General features: G+C 33.5%; 1 long non-coding RNA gene across 1 annotated transcript; it reads left to right on the forward strand.

Moving 5' to 3' along the window:
• Positions 1-9,529: 9,529 nt before the first annotated feature.
• Positions 9,530-11,852, forward strand: LOC122305679. The gene is made up of 2 exons (XR_006241203.1): positions 9,530-9,666; positions 9,805-11,852. It is a non-coding gene; the product is annotated as an uncharacterized LOC122305679 (long non-coding RNA).
• The last annotated feature ends 12,969 nt before the right edge of the window (positions 11,853-24,821 follow it).

Here is a 24,821-nt window from a genome sequence, read left to right on the forward strand (position 1 = left end):
TTAACAATAACAAATTATTATTACTTAGTCCTGACAGAGCCTGATCATTTTTTTTTTATAACTGAAATATCGCATTTACTGATAATCTGTGAGGACTTTGTATCATAATTAAGCTATTTCCAACGTATTTTTGGAGTTTTGTAGAGGAATTTGTCACAATTAACTTTATTACGGCTAGCTAGCTACAATTTGTCGAAACCTCGCGCGTAGAGAGCGACCCGACTACCGCATTTTAAAACAAGATATAGTTGTGAAATTAGCAAGTATTGCATAATTTTTATGAAAAAAAGAGTAAATATGAAGCATATATAAAAATAATAATAATTTTTTAATAATAAATTATATATATTTTTAAAATAATTATATAATATTTATACGCTTTATAATTATATATAATATTATTTACTTTGATTCGTTAGGCTTATCATGTTAATTTGTAGCTAGCATTTTGAATAAATATAATAATTTATTGCTAGCTAGCTAGTCATGAACTTGTACTGCATTATTGAAATTGTCTTTTCCGGGTCTGAGCACAGCATGCATGTGGGTCATCCATGTTGCCGTTATTTTTGAATAGTTCCAAATTAATCAAGTCCTTGAATACAATAGGTATGAATGTTTTGAAGGCTATATAATTTCACGAATAGAATGATCAGCTTTAGCTTTAGTACTGAAGATATTCTATTGTTGAAATGATTTTCTATTGTCGGTGGATCATTTTCGTTGATGGTGCGTGTATATATATACAAAATTTTTATATATAATTATTTTTGCGTAGATTCATTTACAAGATCATATATATACATATACCAATCTTTCTTTTTTTTTTTTTCTTTTTTTTTTTTTTGAAAGATACATACAAATTACGAAGGAATTAATTAAATGGGAGTAACAACTTTTGTTTTTTTTTTTTTTTGTTTTTCTTTTATATAGAGAGTAACCACTTTTGAATTGGCCTAGAGTGGGGTTATCGGATTAATTAATGTTGGGTATAACGAAAGTTTAGTTAAAGTACTAGGTACATTAATAAAGCACTAGCTAGCTAACTTATCGAGTAATTAAATATTATTTTTATATTAATCTAGAAAGTTTGACTCATACGAAACTATGTTCAGGACGTACTCATCCGGTCCTGGCCGAAATTCCCTTTGATTTTATTATTCAAAAAGAAACTTATAATGTTTTTTTATATTTAGTAGACATGAAATCAAACCGACCGGGCAGAAGGGATATTATTAATATGAGGAATGTTATATATAATTATAGAATATGTAAACGTAATGTAATTATTTTGAAAAAAAGTTGAATCTACAGTTAAAAAGTTAATTTTTTTCATGTGAATCTTATATTAATTTTTTTTTTAAATTGCGCAACATTTACATAATCACAAATATGATTTAGCATACATACATATATATATATATATATATATATATAGTTGCGTGAAACATTCATTGTCATGATGGACTTGGCATGCATGGGGGTTGAATGGCCAAGTAGACTCGATTAGCTAGTAACGTCGACTACTCCATCCAAAAGAAACGCAGCTTGCAGACCAGAAATATAATAATAATTACGACGACTTACGACGCCGATGGTCATTCTAATAATACTAGTGCAAAGATTTTTATTTATTTTTCCCTCCCACACGTGGTTAATTAGGTGATGAATGATAAGCGGATTCACATGCAATAATCAAACCACACGTTTTGTTTCCTTGAATGTGTACATATAACTATAGTCTTCCTTTCAGACCATGATGGTCGATCAATTCATGAGTCCTCTCACGTAATGAGAAGGCCAGCTAGCCCAAATTAAAGTCAATTCATGAGTCTATTCTCCACATTGTGATGCAATATAGAATTGGTCCTGAAAACTAACTAGTTAATCAACAAAAATTAGCAGTTGAGATTGAAAAAATATAAAATACAGAGAGAAAATTTTGAAGAAATACTAATTTATGATAAAATTTGAATTATTAGAATTGTTAAAAAAGAAAAGGCTAATTTTTTTTTCCTATTTTGCTAATAAATAGCATGCGAGAAAACTTATCGTTGGCCTTCAGTAACAAGTCGAGGGAATCCATGAGAATTGCGATGTCGCCAGATGATTTCTATCTCTTTTTTCTAACCACAACGTCGACAATTCCTCTCTTTTTCTTTGAAAAATTTGGTTGATGGACGGTGACGGGTCGAATCATGGTCCGGTTACGTGTGGTTCATGGATTTGGAGGCTCAATAAAGTGAATATGGTGGTGTTGGGCAGGTTGAGGCTTGGGGATGCCTCTCCTTCTCAGCTCAAGATCTTTTCCTTCGATCTCAATACCACTTCTCTCTTTTCAATTCCTCTTCTTTGATGTGTATATATATCTCTCTATCTAAAATTCAAATTTAAACAGTTTTCAGTTTGGCACCATAATTGAGGACGTTTTGATCGGGTTGAGTCGAGCACAAACCCAGCTACTAGCTAGTTTACTGACCGGGAGGAAGGGCTGTTATTGATATATGGTTGCGTGAAAATTCGTTGTCACGATGGATAATTTTATTGAAGGCCTAGAATGGAGTACTTAATTGGCTTGGGGGTTTGACTGGTCAAGTAGGCTCAGCTAGGAACGTCCAATTTTGGTTGGACTACTCCATGCATGGCATGCAGCTGGCAGCTTAAATATTCCTTAATTATTTTTTATTTAATATCATTTTTATAACGCGGTCATAATTAATTAATATTATGAATAGTATTATATATATTTATAATTTTACTTATAAGACTTATTTTATTAATTTTTTTTTAAAATTTAAATTTCATAATTTTCAACATATTTATTATTGACATATGAAAAATTAAATTTTTTATAAGTATATATTTCTTAAATAAATTTAACATTTTCCTAATATTATTGCTACTGGGAAGAAGTTAAAATATCAGAGACAAGTACTTATTGATCTCACTTATTATGCTCTTGAGCAATTAAGTTGAACTCTTCAAATATTATAATTTAGGTCTCGTTTAGATAGTAAAGTGATTTTAGATATTTTATAAATAGTAGTAAAAAAGTAATAATAAAATATTAAATAATAATGAATATATAGTAATAAAAAATAGTAAAAAGTAATTATAAAATAATAAATAGCAGTTGAATATTCTCAAAACATATGAGTTCTTAAACGGAGTCTTAGGCTCGGTTTGGATAGTGGGTTGAGTTAAGATGAGTTTAGATAAAATTTTAAAATATTATTATTATTTTAAGATTTGAAAAAATTGAATTAGAATTTTAAAAAGTTGAATTGTTTATTATATTTTGTATTGGAAGTTAAGAAAGTCGTAATAATTAGATAAGATAAATTGAGTTGGGTTAGGCTTAATAACCAAACGCTGCCTTAAAGTAGTGCTAATGGTGTACCGCGAGATTTGTCACTGATAAAACTTTTTTTTCTCTTTTCTTTTTTGTATATATATATATATATTTATTTATTTTTAAATATTTTAAGAAGAAATCATAACATTATTAAAAAAAATCTTTATTAATTATTAAGTAAAAAAAAAAAAGGGTGACGATACTCGAGACAATTCATCCGTGGGTTTAGCATTATTGTATGATATATATATATATAAATTATATATGCCGAAACGTAGATGAAATTCCAAGGATTAATATTTAGCTAGACAGGAACTTAAAAGTACTTGTAGCACAATATTGATCGCAACGTACAGCACCACCTTAATTATTCATTGCAAAGACCGAAATATTTAAATATATAGACAAGTCACAACAATTAATTTGATATGTCAATAGCATGTGATTTATATGACATGCAATCTAACTTTTATAAAAGAGATTTTAGATTCGATTCTTCTCTGCAAATCTTTTAATATCATTAATAAAAAAAAAAATTAATTTGTTTAGTATCAACAACAACAATAATAATGATAATAATAATAATAATAATTACAATTACGAGAGAATGATGATTCAAGTAATACTAGCGCAATGATTTTTTATTTATTTTTTCCATATGGTTAGGTGAGTAATACCATGCGGATTCAGAACAGTCAAACCATAAGTTTTGTTTCCTTAAAGCCGTACATATATAATTATTAAATTATAATGTTCCTTTCAGACTACGGTCAATTCAGTCGTCTCACATATAGAGGCAAGGCTAGCCGCAATTAAAGTCAATTCACGAGTCTATTCACACGTGATGCAAGCTATAATTGTCCTGAAGGCTGGTTACTCAACAAAAATTAATAATTGAGATTGAAAAAGTATACAACACAAAGATAAACTTTTGAAAAATATTAATTCATAATAAAATTTAAAGTAATTAGAATTGCTACAAAAAGAAAAAATCAAAATTATTATCCATGACTAAACAATAATCCTGCCAAAATTTGATTAAAATTGAAATCAAAATCATTTCTAAAATTTGAAATAAATTATTTCTTAAGATAACAACAATAAGGTAAGTAGATGATTTGTGAAACAAAAAAAAAATACAACAAGAGATATTACTTCAATACAATGAATATTTATTGTTTCCTAGCTAGCATATTTGCACAAATCTATTTTTTTCAATTGGGTTATTGACTCATTGATATCAATATAGAATCTAGACTTGGATACCTAATATCAATTTAGATTTGTATCATTGTCACTAGATTAGAGAGAATTCAATATTCAAGAATTCAAAATTTTATTACCTTGACCTTTTGGATGTCTAATTAACCCATATTTCTTTTCTTTTATTTGTAGTCCCATCCCAATCATGATCATGGCAAGATTGAAATTGGTTTGATCAGTTCAAAATAATAATAATAATAATAATATCAACATTGAACAACATTGAACATGTCAAACTCTAAAATCAAATTTTTTTTCCCCACATCTCAAATCCAAAAGCAATATTTTGCAAAGGAAAATTTGATAGAAAAAAAAAAAAAAAAAAAACTCATCTCCAAGAAAAATAATATATTTAATTGCCTCAAAAGTTGTTTCATATTCAAACTCCAAAACCTCACCACTATTCTTGTTTTCAAAATGTTATATGTCTTCAATAAAAATAGTTACTTTATTCACTAAGTTATTTTTGTCAGAATAAGTGTTGTAGACTAGTATAGAGTTTCACTCTATGGATGATTGTATGTATTCAAATATCTTTATCATGGTAGTAAATTCGGTCAATTTCATGCAAAAAAATCAATGAAACTTTCAACTTGCAAGTACCCAGAAAAATCCAATAAATCAACTCTGAATCCTAGGTCTTCATGTTGTCCTTCTCGAAAACTGAACTCCCAAAATAGAGCACCATTGTGGTATTGGTTGTGAAAACTAGAGTCTGAATCATGGTCATTCATATGATCCTCTAGGTCTTGCACCTCTAGGTGTAGGTTTAATTCCAATATTTGTTTCTGCAAATCTGCAATAATCACATCCTGTAAGTTACGATCGATTACAACAAGGGGCTTTCTCATTCAGAACTTGTCCACGTCAACCACCACGTCTACTACCTGCAGCTATAAAAATTGATGATAAAGTTAATCGTATTGACAGCCATACCTACATTATATACGTTATGGTCTGTAATTATATGACATACGTAGATAATGTATATGTCATGTATGCATTTAAGAGTTATAACCGATCGAATTAATTTCCTGCACACAAAAAAAAAAAGAAAAAAGAAATTAAGAAATTAAGAAAAGAAGAGGGAAAACACCAAGCAGTACGATGATTATACGTAGGCACAACCAGAAGATTATGAATAAAGACAGCCCAAGATCAGGTAGCAGGGTATCTGGTCGCAGGGTGATGGCACCTGCTGCTGGGTTATAGCCATTTATATGCAACAACCGCAGCAGGTGTCGTCTCCCCTGCGACGAAATCCCCCAACCCATTTTATCTTTCTTGCTTTCTCGCCCCTCCCGTCTACTCAACTTCCCCATCGTGTATGTATATATATAGGGACGTACGTACCAGACCCCGAGTATAACTTGGGTCTCCCTCTCTCTCTGTCTCTCTCTCTGAGACTATATATGTATATTGCGTGCCAAGACCGAGGTTTAGGGTTCCTCATACAAAGAAGATGCACTAGCTGGGCAAGCGTTGCCATATTTACTACTACATACAACAGCTTGTGCCGTCTCCCTTGCGACGAGAATCGCCAAACCCATTTTATATTTTCTTGCTTAATTCTCTCCGCTCTCCATGTCTACTATATACCTGATCATCTCTTCCGTGTATTTATAGACCCTGACCCCAGAGTTAGCCGGTTCTACTTTAAACAATATCACGAGTTAGTAAATTTCCCATCCATTTCCGTGAAGTTGCTCATCATGATACTTCTACCCAACTAATAAATAATTTGCTTCTCTGGGCTGTCCGAGGAATTGAGTGGAAGGGCCAGTGATATTGACATATAATATCTTCAACAATGACGACGTTGAACTTCTCCTTTTACACTTGAAAATTAATATTTGATGTTTTATGCCAAAACAATAGGTTATTCTATTTTTAATTTAGATAATTTATCAGTTATGTTGTAGTTAATATCTTCATTTTACTACATGATATTTTGCTTTAGGTTGCACCACAACTGTTCAACCAGGCGAATCCTTCTTTTAGTCTTGGCTCGAGGATACAGCAAAGGCAAGAGGAGTACAAGAAATTAGGCTAGTTTGGGTCCCAAATCCATTTCAACTCATTTTATCTAATCATTATAAATTTTTTCAAATTTCAACACAAAATATAATAAATAATTCAACTTTTTCAAATCTTAAAATAATAATAATATTAAAAAATAATATTCTAATAATATTTTATTCAATTTTTAATGTTTATTTCAACTTAACTTAGCTCAACATCCAGACGCAGCCTAAAGATCTTGTTTTGGAGATAACATATATATATATATATAGCCTAGTGTGGCGTACATAAAGAAAATATTTAAGCATATATATGTGAAGTACTTAAACGTAGAGTAAAGAAAATTGGGATATTCTTTTGGTTGAGGGAGATTCTTTCTCTTATATGATCGGTTAATCCTTTTTTTTTTTTAATTTCTTTCTTTCTTCTCTCCATTTTTTGTTTTCGAGCATACCTTGGTCAAACTTTGATTTATGTGTGGCTTGGATTCAGAAATAAGATGAGATAATTTTAGATGAGTTGAATAAAATATTGTTATTATTATTTTAAAAATTAAAAAAGTTGAATTATTTATTATTATGTGAAAATATAAAAAAATTGTAATGCTGAGATGAGATAATTTGATTAGTATTCTTATAATCTACATAATGTCCTTTTCATGAAATTACCTATATATATATATGATCTTTTCATCGAAAAAGAGGGGAAGTCTATAAACAATGACGTCTAAGTCGAACGAAAATTGCGAGGCAGCTGCTTCCAATTAAAGAGGCTGTCTATAACATAAGACAAATCAAGCTGGAAGGTCTTGATCATCCCCGTTTTTTCTCAGACCATGCATGTTGTGGAATTTGGAGTTGATGGTGCTATATATGACCATAACTTGTGGAATTTCTCACGCCATGCCTGGCCGTATTGAACCAATAATTTGAGTTCTATAAATACTGCATGTGTGGCTACAGCCTACATGAAGATTAATGAGGAAAGTCATGATGATCATCAAATTGGATGGTCAGATTTTGAAGTAAGAAATACATCATACGTACGCATGGATGTTACTATTCTAGATCGAACGTAACCATATATATATATAATTAGGTATGTCTCTCAAGTCCTGCCTCGTGCTTGGACGTTCCCTTTCAAACTTATAGTCTTATGGACCAAATTAAGATAGCGAAATATTGACGTAGGACCAATTCATGATGATCTATATATCTCTTCACTCCTCACAACTCAATTAAGACCACAGCACTACACTAATATATATATATATATATATATTTATATTATCCTTTATTGTCAGTCGCTTGCGATGTAGAAATATTTAACCCATATCGAATCTTCTAATTAGTTAATTAATTCACAAGTTAAGACGATAAATTATATATTTATAGAGGAGAAATAACATAATTTTTTATATTTCAATTTTAGTACCATTTGATAAATAAATAAATAAATAAAAACGCCTGGCATCTTGTGGGCGGGCTCTGGATTTAAAGATAGCCCAACTTCCGCATTTTTGGGTCTGTCTGATTAGGGCTGGGACCAATTAGAATTCGAGCCGTGATGACATCCAAATTTAAAGGTAATATCTATGAGTATGATTCGACGACAGGCCGCTGTAAGCACGTACGCTAATTTACAATTACTGGCCTGGGGATAAAGATATTTCGGAGACACCCAAGTCTTTGACGAGGCCGTCTAGATGAGAAATGTCTAAGAAGATGATTAACGTAACATAAGATAAATGGTTTCTGATATATATCCACCAACTAATTGAATAGGATTGATCATGAGAACAATCTGCGCCTTTAATTGGTTTGTATCCAACAAGTAATTATTATTAATCAACTGCATTCAGGGGAATTAATTCTTATATATATATATAATCAAACTGTATTCATGCACATTAATCCAGCATCTGAATTTTAGCCAAACCCATGCATTAAAGTGAGTTCCATTAATAATACTTCAACTAGCTAGCTTAATCAGACCCAAGAATCTGAATTTTAGCCAACCCCATTTAAGTGCTTGATGATCAGTAACCAAGACAACAAGGTCAGCAGATTTCCATTCTAGCTAATATATTATTATTATTATTATTATTATTATTATTATTATTATTATAATTAAGCTTCATGCTTTGAACTCCTGATCACCTTTGCCAAAGGCTCATTTATCATTAATACATCGTCATGCACGCACGCACGCACGCATGCACCTTCCGCAAAGAGATGATCATGCACTAGAATGAGTGAAGCAGCTTTCACGTCAACGAAAACTGGTTCCTTTTTTACCATAACCCATTAACAAACTGATGCCATTGCTGCTTCTTGTTACAGTGATTTTCATCGTCTCTGTATATAGATTTGCGATATATTCAGCATTTTTTTACCCACTGCGCTGGCAGAGAAAAAATGGTGGAACGAAACGAATTAATTAACATCCTCGACCTTTCAATTCCCAATTAGCTAGGGAGATTCCTGGCCAAGGACAAATACAGCTTGATCACAATAATAGCTCTGCTTTTAGAATCCTTTTCGTCCGGCATTATTGATTTGCTTTTTATCTTTGAAGTTAAAACAGATACCCTAATGAGTTTTCATTGGTTTAAGGGGTAATTAATTATAAGTGGGTCAGATTTCACGCCTGCATATTCCCATGAATTATACGTAACGGGAAATTATCAACATGTAGGGACCCACGTTGAGCCGCCCAGTACCATTTTCCACAAATTTTCTAATTTCTGATTCGGCTCATGTCAGATCTTCATGCTCGTCGTAGTCAGTACCACCCCCTCTCTATGCCACTCGAACATGTACTACAACACCCATATTTTCCTATAAATACTTTCGCCTTGAAGATGATCATAATTCAGATCAGCAGCTAGCTAGGAAAAATATAGAGCTGTTACAGAGGGTTTCTGTTCCAGGAGAGATGGCACCTAGTGCATCAAATACTGCAATAGGCGCCCTCTCTCCTGGGCAGAAACCCCCTTCACTCTCTAATGCATACTGCGCCACTTGGTGAGGCTGTTTGTTTAGGGCTGACCTTTCTGATCTCTCTCACAGTCACACATGACACGAAAAGAAAATATCTACACACAAACATATATATACATGGTTCTTATCGATCTTTCTGTGAGGCTTGACTATTTTGTGCAGGTTACGCACGAGCTGGACGAACCCTTTTCAAAGCACCTCCAATCTCCTCACGAATGTTTTGAGCGGTGGTTCATGGCACTTGCAGAGACTAAACTCCTCCCAATGATCTCTCCCTTGTTTCCTTGGACGGTGAGTTTGTGGGTGCGTGCACGAAATTTAAGCTGAGAATCATTACAAGCAAACAATATATATGGCAGGCCCTTTACTAATTAATCAGAACCCTATATGCGTCAGAAAACTCTTGCAAGGAGACTAGCTACTAGGCATTAATGACCTTATGCCTTCCGATAAAGAGAATAAAAAGTCGGCCGAAACTCTTATCTCTTCCTCTATATTATATAAATATATATTCATCACAGAAAGATTACATCTAAAACTTGATATGTAGATAAATTCCCAAATCACAAGTTAACTATTGCGTTCGGAGCTTCACTAGCACACACTTGTGATTGATATGTCTTAACTACTGTTGTAACTCTCTATAGACAAACAGTCTAAGAGACAGTACACTGTCTAAAATAGAAACTCATATACTACCCTCCATAGGAGGAAATGACTTAACCTCTACGAATAAAACGTCAAAAAAGCGATCTTTTATTATTATTATTATTTTTTAAACTAAACAAAAGGAAACAACAATGAAAGTTAAAAAATAGATGTGAAAATAATTAATTACAGTTTATATATATTCTAGTAGATTTTGAAATTAGCCATAAAAGTCAAATCTGAATGATCTGATCTAGTGATCCGCCACTATTTTTCCAACAATCAGCATAGGAAGCATCTTGTGTTGCTCGCGTGTCACAACAGGTGTCAAAAAACTATAGATCTGTCTTTTCAATCTTGAAGGAAACAAAAAAAATTAGGGAAGGTGATCAGGGAGAAGAGAAGGGAATGAGGGATGAAAAGGGGAGGAAATGAGAGAGGGAAAGGAAGAGAAAGAATGGATAGAGAATGAAGGAATGGGAGGGGAAAGGGAAGAGGAGGATCGAGGAGGAGGAGGAGGAGGGGCCTCCTCCCGCAATTTGAAAAATTTCTAAGAGAGAGTTTGAGAATAAGAGTGTCGGAACTAGGATTTCTAGATTCTATCTCTTCATCTATATTGATACGAAGAAACTAATTTCAATATATAGGTATTAATCCTCTTTCTTTGGCAAGTATGGCATCTCTAGTCTCCAACTTAAGATTTACGCATTCGCATTTGACAGTCTGATCAAACTTTTAAAGCATTTGATCAAATATGCCATACTGTTACTAAGGCATTAATTAAGGTCAATTATACGTGCGGAGGACAAAAGCCCTAATTAAGGTCAATTATACGTGCGGAAGACACAAGCCCTGAACCAATTAAGTTAGCATGCATGGGCAATATCTATAAAAAGAACACACGAACAAAACCTGCAAGGGAAACCAAAGTTAGCCTGGGTACTACACCATTGCAGGCAACCGGCACTAGTAATAACAAGCACACCAAAAAAAAAAAAAAAATTTAAAAATCCCAACCTCAAATTGGAGGAGTGAAAATTGAGGTAATTCATTTCTTAATCCTTGAGAAAACACACCCTTGAGGGTGCCCTTAATTAAGACATTAGAGCGGTCAGTGTCACCATAATTTTGTTTGCAAACTGGAAAGCATAGAGGCCGAATGTATCAGTTGCATCCTTTATAAATATGGCTATATATTAAAGATAAAGGCATACTGCTTTAAGAACTACTTTACATTTTATTTGAATTCCAAAGTACTGCTACTTCCAAAAGAAAAGTGTAGGTTCCAAAACCCTCTCTCTCCAAACACACATACGTAAGAGCCAAGAGGAATATTTATCTGAATTTTAACAGGGACAAACCGGCCTCATCATGAATATCATGATCATCAGAGGTAAACACACCGGTCTTACGACGAAGCTACTCACGTATTGGCGCGTGCAGCTTTTTCTTTTCTTTTTCTTTTTCTTTGTTGTCAATGGATTAATTGAGTGATCATGCGAATGTTCCTAATTATTAGCGCACGGAGTCCAAGTTCAAAGTTTGAATAAATCCCTTGGAGACAATTACGTTTACATTGCAGCGGGCGGCCGCCCCCGGGGGGGGGGGGGGGGGGGGGGGGGGGGGGGGTGGGTTAGATCATGATCACCAATTGAGGTAGTTGATTAAGGGACAAAAAGATGATCTTCCAATAGAGTTAATTTAAATTTAACTGTAAATTACTTCTCTATCATTTCATTGATTATTGAGTAATGATCACTTCGATCCCTTGTTTTTTTGTTTTTGAAAGAAAAGGTAATTTCAAAACAAGATGAGCTTCCTTTCAATTACATGGCCGGCCGGCACCCAGAAATCAAAGAATCACATCAAATCTCGGAGGTAAAATATCTTCGATCTGGTCCATGCATACGTATCTTCTGGTGCCACGTGGCACTTTTGAGTGGAATAAACTGGATCGAATCTTATTTGGTCAAGGTTATGGTGAAATTCGGAAAACTGTTTACGACAACCCTAATCAACATTAGAAGAGATCAATTCATACATATATAGTCGCCAAGATTGATCACATGAGAGAAGGTGAAATCCGAAGGAAGATATCGAATATAAATTAAGACAACGGATCGCAATATAAAAAACATGAAATCTAAATAAATAAATGAATATATAGATCGAGCAAAGAATAAAATTCGATTTCAAAACCTCCATTAATCTTTTTATACCGCGCTGAAAACATGAGTCCTGCATGATCGGTTATTCATAATCAAGCGGTGCTAATTTTTATCTGATGATCTCCATGTATCTAACATTAACTTACGTACGGTTTACATGACGTGCAATACAATCATATTAATTGATTCGTCTGATCCATGAGTCTCGTGCAGAGTCTATGCTTGTGTATCGAATATTGATAATCAAGCTGACCCAGGGAACTGATCTTTTGGGCTAGCTGGGTGGGTCATGCTTTTTGAAGGACAGGAAACTTAGAGGATAAAGCCAGGAAACTACATTGAAGCCAGGAAACTACATTGAAGCCGGCCATGATCATTTGATTAGGTGGAAGTTAAGGAAATAGAAAAGGGCGCGCATGAGTGTAATATATGTTTGTAATTTCCGGCCAGTTAGGTACGTAGCAGTTGAGAGGTGACGAGGCCTCAGAAAGTCATCATGATTACATATTCAAAACAGTTTAGCCATGCTCGCCTCTGTTTCCTTGAAGCTATACATGCATATAATAAGAATCCGGCCTCTTTCTTTCAGACGTTTTGGTCACGGTACCATCTCAATCAATCTGCATCATGTTCAAATGATTGACTTAAGCTAGCGCCCAGAAGATGTTCAGATGGATGCCTACTTTTTTCAATGCTTCGTTGTAGATCGAGATCAAGTACTCCGTCATGATCAATCTTCTCCTCGAAATTGCGGGAGAGCAAACTTACGTACGTACATGAATGAGGTCATCATCATGTCCATTAACCACGTTTTTGGCATTTTTCCCATATGGACCAAACATTAATGTTATTTTATGCATGTAAGACCATGCATGCACCCAGGAAAAAATGTACACTGGTCCACTTTCATCACAATTTTCTTTTTTACGCACGTCCGTGATCTCAGATATATGTATAAATATATATATATATATATATATATATATATTGCTGGCTGTCATCAATATTTAGAAAGTTTTTTTTAATTTTCCTCACTCCATCCGATCGATGAAACTACATCACCATTAAATTATTATTTCACTAATTGATTTCTTGACATGATAATAGTCGACATGAACCCTTACATAAATTTTGTTATAAGATCAGATAAGAACTTAAGGATTAAACATTAACCAAATATTAGTAGCTAGTTCATGAGATAATTAATGATGTAATTAATGGTGATACAACTTTAAAAAAAATTGATCTTTTCATTAATAATGATAGACAGCTAGCATCATGGTATGCAGAAAAGGAAAATTGAAAAGCTTAATTTTTGTCTTGTCACGCATGCAACTTTTGATCTTGAAGATCATATTAACGGTGGATTAATATTATTCTCTGAATATAAGTAAACACTGTTTATTCAGAAAGTAGAAAATCATTGACTTTGAGCCAGGTGCTTATTGTTGGTGTTTTTTATTAATTATAGTATCTTTTCTTTTACCGTTGGAGAGAGTTTGGGTCTTTTAGTGGCAGCCTTCAAGACTAAACACAACTAATTTTTTTTTTTTTTTTTAAGTTTTTTTTTTTTTTTTTAAATAGCCTAAACACAACTATATACCTCTCTCATGTTACACATGTAAAAGGAAATTAAGGAAAAAACACTGAGATTAACAGATTAATTTCCTGAAAAAAAACAAGCATTGGAATCCTAAGACTTCTCCTCATGAGGTATAACCAAACATAGGCCAGACATATTGTATTAATTTTAAAAAGTTTTATAAAATGCACCCCTAGTTTCAACTTAACTAGGTAGTTGAATTAATGGGAAGCTAATCCCATAGCTAGCATTAATTTTTAATAATGGGATTTAGATATGTCCAAGATTAACAACAACAATGAAATCTACGCCCATATTGTCAACTTAGATATATATATATATATATACATATATATTTATATATAGTCGAATTAATTATGAGTGACACTTTCAAAAAATTCAACTACGTACTGATCAATTCCTTAAATAATTCGTGGGCAAGAAATGGAGTACAGCGCCTACGCTATCTGCGGTTTGCGGCTAATCAATGTAAAGCACATCAGTAATTTTAGTAAGAGTAATCGATTACGTACAAAGACATTAAATTCAACGTGAAGTCGTTAGCTATATGATAGACCCTGCATTTTAGCCCTCGTTTTTCTAAGTTTCAAATTTTTGACTAAAACTACATTCATATATGTATGATCGATCAACGCTACAAAAGATTTCCATTACTTCATAATATAATATTAATAACAGATTAATGCTACTTACTAATTAATTAAAGCCCTAAGATCATAAACTAGAAAAAAAATACTATATCTTATCTCGAGTTTTATTTTAGTGGCAGCCTTCAAGACTTGAAGTTCAAGTGCTAAGTCAGTATCTTCAACCGTTGTGTTTTAATGGGCATAAAAAAGTAGCCGTTTAGCTCTTTAAGTTGTTAATGTTGGCTTTATGGGGTTGTTTACGTTGTCTCTTTATTTCTCTTATATTGTTTTTCCCGTTTATTTTAAGGATCGGTTTTTTGTGCAATAGATTATATATATGTTTGTTTATTTTGTTATTTTGATTTTACGAGTGAGAAAAGATATACCTTAAAAAATTGAGGTTGGCGTCCAGATAAGGGTTTTGTTTTACGAGTGAAGTTATTTCTTGTTTTTGATGAAAGCTGTGTACTGCTTATTTTGAGAAAAAAAAAAGAAAGGAAAATTGTATGTATATTTTTTTAGAATTTTTCCAGACAATAGAGAGATGTTTTTTGAGTAGAGATTTGGGTTCAACCACTTGTGCAGAGTTGGTTAAAACTATACGACGATCAGTTGAGCTATTGTATCTTGAAGGAGCCAAGTCAAGAGAAGTTTTACTGCACAGATTAATTTGAGATTTTGTATACTGCAGAAGGCTTAAATTTCTTTAAAGAGAACGAGATTTCCGTACCTCAGCCAAACTAGTATCGTTTGAATATTATTTTTGTTGTAATTTTTATTACGTTATTATGTATTTCACTAACATTTATTGCCGGAAAACATTAAAGATCCACACGGGGGATCTTGCATGGTTTACACATACTTCAACCAATCTATACGATATTGATATGTTTAGAAGCACGTGCTTCACGCGCTCGATTCCCTTTGCCATCATGCATTAGGATGATCATGATGTCAGTGTTCTAGCCTAGAAAATCATCGGAAGATGAACGTAAATGAAGAAGGAATGAAACAAATTAAGGAATTGGAATCCTCCTCGACCCCTTGATTAATGGTCGTGGATACGGATTATTAATTTTATTAACATGATCACTGACTGGTACTTGAATATTATAACTTCAAATCGTGGCAAAGAATTAGGATATATAATTTTATTTTTTAAAATTATTTTTGAGTTTATTCTTCTTAAACTAATTGAATTTTTCTATTCATTGTTCATATACCAAACATTTGGTGAAAGGAAAAAAAATATATGTTGTATGGTGTGTGAGCTTATGTTTAGAGTTTTTTTTTTTTTAATAAAATTTGGAGTATTTTATATATGAGTATTATTATATATATTTATAATTTTACTTATAAGACCTTTTTTTTCAAAATTAAAAAATAAAATTTAAAATTTTATAATTTTCAACATATTAATAGTTGACAAGTGAATTTTTTGTAAAATTTTTTAAAATATAGATAGCCTTTTGCTTTAAAGTGTGGAGGATAATTTTTCCTTTATAAATTTAATTAATTGTTCTCTAAAATAATATGTATCTTTGCTCATATGTGGGCCTGAAGCCTTTACATAGGCTGTTTACACATTTGATGGTCCTTTAACAGAGGTGATCGATTGCTAACTACAAAAGCGAGTTAATAGTATTTGGGCCGTCTCCACCCTAACAGTCCATTTATGCCTTCATCGCTCGGTTGTTTACTGTCCAAGTTTTCTGTTACTATTTTGTGCTATGTTTGTGATGAAATTAGTTAGTGGGTTGATATTTGCTGGTTAGCTGCTCGTAGAAAGTCCACTTCCAATTACTCCATAGTAATTTATGATTTGTAGTCGGCCAGGGCCAAGAAACTGACTCTCTGAACTTTTTCGAAGGGAAAACGGACGTCAGATTGGATTTGATTCAAGAACAGGGCTTGTGTCTGTAAGACCATAGGGCCCAAGGGCAGAGCGTACCCATCCTGGCCCGAGATCCCAAGAAGAAAGTACCGGTCAAACAGACGCTGAGCCTGAGCCACATGCAAAATATCAAACGGCATTAAATGCGCCGACTTATAATTCGAGTGGGTGATCCGGACAAACGAAAATAATAGGGATAGAACTAGGGGTGTGCAAAATTCCGAAACCTCCGATTCCGTCCGGTTCCGCTCCGATTCCGACTCCGGCGGAGTCGGAAGTTTCGGAACTCGGAATCGGAATCGGAGTAATTCCGATTCCGAGTCGGAAGTCGGAATCGGATTCGGTGACCGTTTTGGTTCCGACTTCCGATTCCGAATTCCGACTTATTTTTTTAAAAAAAATATCCAGGTGCAAAACGACGTCGTTTTGCACCCTTATTGACTGAAACGGCGTCGTTCCATTTAAATGGGAACGATGCCGTTTTGAATCACGGCACCGTTCTTCGCCCCTAGTTCTTCCCGACTGCCATCACTGCAAGAACTAAAGAACACAGGGTTCTTTACTCTCAGTGCTCTCAAGTGACCAAGTCTCACGGTCTCACCTTGACAGTTGAGACCTCCGTAGCTCGTTGCTCTCACGCCGCACGCCGCAGCCCCTGACGGACCTACGTCGGCCGTAGACTGCCAAAGGTAGCATCGCCGCACGACCGCAGTGCCAAATCCAGGTATATTTTCCCAATCGGTGACTAGAGTAACGATCATGCCTAACTCATATTCTCTACTAGATATTGACTAGAGTATAGATCTCATAAGATTAATAGAGGTGGTCTGCGTTGGTAACTTGGTGGCCCGGTGGGTACGTACTCGATCGGCCACTACGTACAAGTGTGATAGTTATAGAACTCCACCTGTTTGTGAAAATGTCACAATGAGAGTCTCGTTGCCCAGTGCCCACTACGTATTTCTTTTTTCATGTAGCAAAAGAAGTACACCACTTATTTTTCATGTAGCAAAATAAATTTAATAGATTTACTTAAAACTATACCACTTTATAAATTTACTTTCATCAAATTCTTTTATATGTCTATTGAGTGTTTTCTTTTCTTCAAAGAAAAATCTAAAAGCTTCGGGAAAGAATTTATTTGATGCCAAAATATTTATTTTTCGATTTAGTTTGCTAATGATGCAGACTATAAGCTCTGATCCGGATTGGCTGTCTATTTGCAAGAAAAAAAAAATTTTTGACAAGTATTTTGCAAGAAAAAAATTGAGAATAAACTTATGATTTTCAATCTGATGTATGCCAGAATCAACACCTCCATAAGCATGACATCTGGGGCTCATACACGAAATGAACCAAGGAGAAACCAGACTTTCTAAATTTCCTCCCAACCCCTTATCTCAACCTCCCTATGGGATGGAGGGCTGTTATAGGCAACCACACCTCCATTCAATCGTAGCTTTTCTTACCGTTGGTATGTGCCCCATGTGCAACCCTGTTCACCTGCATGCTCTCTCTCTGCTGACCCAAGCAATCTGACTCCTTACCATCACTAAACAGTGAATGGTAAGTTGATGACAGGCCATTGCTACTGCTGTTACCGTTGGAAAAACTGTGTGCTTCGTGTGTGTTGTGAACTATGGGCAGTGATCCTTTGTGCTGATTAAGCGAGGAACTTGAATTCCCATTGCCATTGTTGAAAAAGCACTTAGAGCCAGATGAGATGGTTCTAGTGTCGTATCTAGTACACTACTTCATTCCAAATTCTAGTATGTTTTGGCTATTCTGGTCCAATTTCAATTGTTTTGGCCAGAATTGGCATTTTGGTTCCTATTTTCTTTAGGATTGTTTTTGTAATTTTTTATGCTTGGATGATATTTTTATAAATTTTAAATCCAGATGTATTTGATTAATTCTAAAATATAACATGTATTTATAGAATTTTAATTCTTTTGTAACTTTAAATATGTTTTATTATTCTTTTTTTTTAAATATCATTATTTTTAATAATTTCTCTATTCTTTTAGTGTCTCAACTCAAGTTTGTGACTTTCTCAATACATATTCATTTTATAAATCTTCAATTCTTCCATATATATATACATATATACATGATACGCACGTACATATATATATATATATATATTTATTCTATTAGTTATTAGTTTATATATATATATATAAATATTTATAAATAATATATAATTAATCTAGAAAATTTCACAAAATACACTGATACCAAATATTCCATTTCAATACTTAAATCGAAATTATCATCTCAACCAAATTTAGAACATTGCTGTAAACACATTGAACGGCAATCATACATTTTCCTAACCAAAAAGAGCAACTTTGGAATTGTGACATCTTAGGTAAGCAGTGACGCATCTTCAAATCTCTCTATTTTCTATACATATATTATATATATATATATATATATATATATATATATATATATATATATATATATATATAAATAAATATAGTTGCAAGCATAATTGTGCATTAATTTTTGCACCAATGTGATGTGATTGGTAAAAAAATAGATTTGATTGAAAACAGTGATGGTGGGTAACATATTCATTTAGCTGTATTGCCATCCATTTATTATATGATTCAGTGATTCACCATGAATGACTAATTATGTATATCTAACTAAATGTGTCAGATTTCAAGCTATGGAGGAAGAACCATATGGGATGCCAGAACAAGATCAGGATGCCACAATTCCGTCCCCAGCACCGAGATCCAGACCCACTTCCAGAACACAAACTTCATGTGCAAGTAGTCGATTCCCACTCCCGGTAAACATAGAAGATGAGGATACATTTAATGATGAGGAGGAGATGGGGCTTGGGGATGAGCCGAATGTACCACCACCTTCATCCACGAGGACCAGACCACCACGTCCACGATCAAATAAAAAAAGGTCGTGGACGTGGGAACATTTCACAAAGGTTGACGGTGATCCCTCGGAGCCGCACGCAGCTTGCAGCCATTGTGGCACAGAAGTTGCATGTCATTCAAAGAAACAAGGCACTGCTGGCTTGATATCACATCTAAATAGTTGCCAGAGGTATAAGATAGCGAAAGGATTGGCGGCCCGAGATCAGACAACGCTAAGTTATGAAGCTTCTACTGCAACTGATGGTACGCAAGCCAGGAAAATGGTCATCCCTCAATATAGTGAGAAGATGTTGAGAGAGGCGCTTGCCGAGATGATCATCAAAGATGAGATGCCTTTTACTACAATTGAGAAAACAGGGTTCCGATCGTTTATCAAGCTTATTGAGCCACGATTCCCAATGCCGTCACGGTATACAGTGATGCGAGATTGTATGAAAAGGCATCTGAAAGAGAAGGCTGAGATGAGAAAGATGTTTGTGACGACTGGCCAGAGAGTCTCATTTACGACTGACACATGGACGTCTATACAGAATGTTTCATACATGTGTATTACAGCACACTACATAGACAGTTCATGGACTTTAAAAAAACGGATTATTGGATTCAAAGAAATAATTGATCATAAGGGTGCATCAATTGGGGCAGCGATGGATGATTGCTTAAAAGATTGGGGAATACAGAAGGTTTTATGCATTACAGTTGACAATGCCAGTGCTAATGATACTGCAATTGAATGGTTCAAGCGGAATATGAGAGTGAGAGATGATGTCATCCGGGACCATGAGTTTATCCATGTTCGTTGTTGTGCTCACATAATCAACCTGATTGTGACTGAGGGGTTAAAAGAGGTTAACGATTCCATTACAAAAGTCCGCAACATTGTGCGGTATGTGAGGGCTTCCCCGCAAAGGCTGAAAAAATTCAGGGCAATAGAAGAACAACTTGGGATAAAACATTCTCGGACGCTGTGCTTGGACGTTCCCACTCGATGGAACTCTACATACATGATGTTGGATGTGGCACAGAGGTACCAAAAAGTGTTTGAGCGGATGGAGGTGGAAGATGGGGGTCTGCGGTATGCTTTGCTGGAGCCTGCAGGAAAGGGGCTCGGTCCGCCGGACACACATGATTGGACGAGTGTAGGATTCTTTGTCACATTTTTGCATATTTTTTATGATATTACAATGAAAATATCTGGATCCGCATACACGACTGCAAACTTGTGGTTCAGTCAGATCTCGACACTACACCACCACTTGGAAGATGGTTGCGATGACCCTAGCGGACTGTTATCTGGTATGGCTCAGAGGATGTTGTCCAAATATAATAAATATTGGGGGCAAATAGAGAAGATAAATAGATTACTCTTTGTAGCTGTGATCCTTGACCCCCTAATCAAGTTGGCCGTGATAGAATATTGGGCAAATTCCGTCCTCGGGGCAATGAAGGCTGCATGGTTTATTACAGCGCTAAAAACTGATCTCGATGACTTGTACAACCACTACAAAAATAGTGGACAGCCTTCATCTTCAGCGGGTACCTCACACGTGACTCCGACACCTCCCTCTGATGACTTTAGCCCGACTGACACATTGCCTCGACGCCGTAGGAATTACGACATCATGAACGAGTATCATCAGCTGGTTGCATCGAAGAATATTATGGGGTGTACTTCAGAGGTTGAACGGTATTTTATGGAAGAGGTCGAGGCACCTAGTCCTGCATTTGAGATATGCATTTGGTGGAAGGCTAATTCCATCAAGTATCCTATCCTTTCCCGTATTGCCCGAGATGTGCTAGCCATTCCTATTACGACGGTTGCATCTGAGTCGGCGTTTAGCACTGGAGGTCGAGTCTTGGATGCTTTTCGGAGTTCTTTGTCACCGTCAACCGTGGAGGCCCTCGTTTGCACACAGAACTGGATTAGTGATACACCCATTGGACTAGATAGCATTGGCATTGATGATGAGAGCTATAGGCTTGAAGATGGTAACCTTATTTTACTTGATTTTTTATTATTGATTATTTTAATTGTTTTTATGATTTCGAAAATTTATTTAATTTATATTTTTTTATCATTTCACAGATGTAATTGTGAACCCCAGTATAGTTGCCGATGAATGATGGAGTATGGATAAAGATAAGTTGATGTCAGAATTAACTTAATCTTTATTGGTATTAATGGTAATTAAATTTTACTTTTATTGTGTTCAATTTTCTGTATCAATATTTAGTTATATTTATTGATTGAATACTTTTTTATCTTAATTTCAGGTACTTCGCATGACCAAGTACGATGCTGCACAGTGCAAATTATGTTTTTTATTTTGGTTGAATCAAAATGTTTATTTTTATGGACTGTTTACTGCAACTTTGAAATAGGTTGTTATTCCTATTATTAATTGTTTAGGACTTTCTGATTTATGTATAATAATTAATTATGCAGTCTAACGTGCTCAAATATATTTGACCTTTTGCATTGAAAATATTGTCCATAATACTCGTTATACCAGGAAAATGCATTGTTTATTAATTAATTATACGCTTTAACGTGATTGAAAATATTGTCCATAATACTCGACAATACCAGGAAAATTAATTAATTTATTAATTAATTATACGTTTTAACGTGATTAAAAATATTGTCCATAATACTTATTATACCAGGAAAATTAATTAATTCATTAATTAATTATACGCTTTAACGTGTTCAAGTCATTATATAATTTTCAAGCTTTAAAAATAAGGATAAAATGAATTTTAAAACAAAAAAACAAATTTAAAAAAAAAAAAAAAGGAAAAAAGATAAAAACGTATCAAAGTCGGAAGTCGGAATTCCGACCTCGATCGGAAATCCGACTACCGACAGTAATCGGAATTCCGAATTCCGAACGGAATTCGGAATTCGGAATTCCGTTCAGAATTCGGAATTCCGAATTCTGTTCGGAATCGAACTCCGATTCCTCTCGGAATTGGAATCGGAGGTCGATTTTGACTCCGACAAAAGTCGGAGTCGGAAGTCGAAATTCCGATTCCGACTCCGTCGGAATCGGAGCACAGCCCTAGATAGAACTCTCTTATTATCTATTTATTATTATTTTTTATTTTACTTAATGATTAACAAAATAATTATTAATAAAATTATATATTTTTAATTTTTTTAATGGTTAAAGATATTAAAAAAATACTTAAAATAAAATAATAATAAAATAAAAAAACTTTTAATCCTTTATAAGTAATATATGAAACCCTTAACAAAGTATATCTTGTTGCCAGGGATTGCAGTTGCAGTATAAAGAATTTTTATTTTAATTATTTTATTTATATAAGTCTTCATATTTAAATAGTTATTTTTTATTATATAATAATAAACTAATATAAGATAAATTTAACTATTTATATCAAATCTTGATATTGAATAATTTATTTATTCATAATATAGTAATGAGTAATTAATAATTAATAATTATTTATTTTTTTAATTATTAATTTATTTTATTTTATCATATTTTACTATTCTACCTATTATATGTTAATTAGTAATAATATTTTAATTAAATTATGGGTTAAAAAATTAAATTTTTTTCACTGTCATTTAACGTTAATAACCACAAATATCTAATTAAATCCATCTAAAATTCTATGTAAATGTCTTAATTATAAATCAAATTTCTATATTTCCTATATAACTATATTTTGTTTTTCCATATTTTATTTTACCCAACAACCATATGTATTCCATTTTTCAATCTAACCATTTGTTTTTTTACCAAACTTTCTTCTATCTAACAATCATATCTACTAAATTTTTCATCCAATCATATTCGTGTATCAAACTTTCTTCTATCAAACAAGCTCCTAGGTGTGGGTGGTGCGGTGGCTTCCCTGGTGTAGACCAAGTTCATTTTACACTTTCACGAGGTGGGACGATGAAAGGAAGAAGAGAAGTGAAAATAAAAATAAGAATTTGAGAGAAAGAAATTGATGGCAGTTGCATTGAGAAAATATCAAGAGAAGAGAGTGAGAGTTACAGATAAATAATAAAATAAAAATTTGCTCCAGCATTGTTAATGGATTATGCGTATGTAAATGACATTTTTGATGAGTGTAAGATGAATTTAGATTTTGACTATTTCATTCACATAAGTCTCCATATTAGAATAAATATTTTTTATTATATAACAATAAAATAATATGAGATGAATTTGATTTTGACTAGTCACATTAAATTTTCACATTTAATTATCTATTTTATAGTAATGAGTAATTAATAATTAAAAAAATATTTAATTTTTTTAATTAATTTATTTCATTTTATCATATTTTACTATTCTAGGGAAAGAAACGGACGTCAGTTGCATTGAGAAAATATCAAGAGGAGAGTGGGAGAGTTACAGAAAAATAATAAAATAGGATTTGCTTCTTGTATAGTAACAATTTGTACAATCAAACTTGATTTTATCTTTACAAATACTATAGCTAAAAAATTTGGTATTGGCTAATCCGTTACAAACGTTTTTTATGTCTAATAGTTAAAAATGACACCTTATTTTGGATATAGATAATCTGTTAAGAATGTTTTTATATAGTAACAATGAAATTTGACTTTATCTTTACGAGTACTGTAGGTAAAAGCTAGATAATTTGATATTGTCTAATCCATTGCAGGCCACTTTTTACCTCTAATAGTTTAAAAGGGACTTTAATTTTATATATGCATAATCCGTTAGGAATGCTCTAAGTATGACACTCTGAATGGACAAAATTCCTACTAAGAAGATACAAGAGGGGAGGAAAGGAAAAATAAAGGCCGGTTAATCACTCTATGAACTCTATGAGCTTTCTCTTTTGATTATATATAGAAAATACATTCTGATTTTGGCATTGAAGTGTCACGAACACACCCAGCCACCACTTCTTACTAGCTTAGAGGCACTTGAAGCGTCGTCGGAGCGGATGGTTACAAGACACGTCTTTAACAGTGTATGTACATGTAAGTTTAGTAGGTGGGTCGAGAAATATGTTCAAGTTTGTAGGACTGTCTAGCATGTACGAAGAAGGATATGAAAAATCTGGCTGCCTTCGGAAATTTTTTTTAATGTTTTGAGGACAGCTTAGCATTCTCGTCCCTTACTCCGCACAAGGATGAAAATAGAGCGAAATTCGATATTGAGAAGGTATCTAAGCCTAAAATTTATGATGTTGGTCGATGGCTATAGTTCAAGTCAAATGCTTCAGGGTAGATTCTATTTCGTCTTATGGGTGAGTTGCTTTACAAATTAATTCCTTATGAATCACTGAACTTGACAAATTATGATGTAATTTGTTTGA

Source organism: Carya illinoinensis, chromosome 3 (assembly GCF_018687715.1).
Source record: "Carya illinoinensis cultivar Pawnee chromosome 3, C.illinoinensisPawnee_v1, whole genome shotgun sequence".
Classification (NCBI taxonomy): domain Eukaryota; kingdom Viridiplantae; phylum Streptophyta; class Magnoliopsida; order Fagales; family Juglandaceae; genus Carya; species Carya illinoinensis.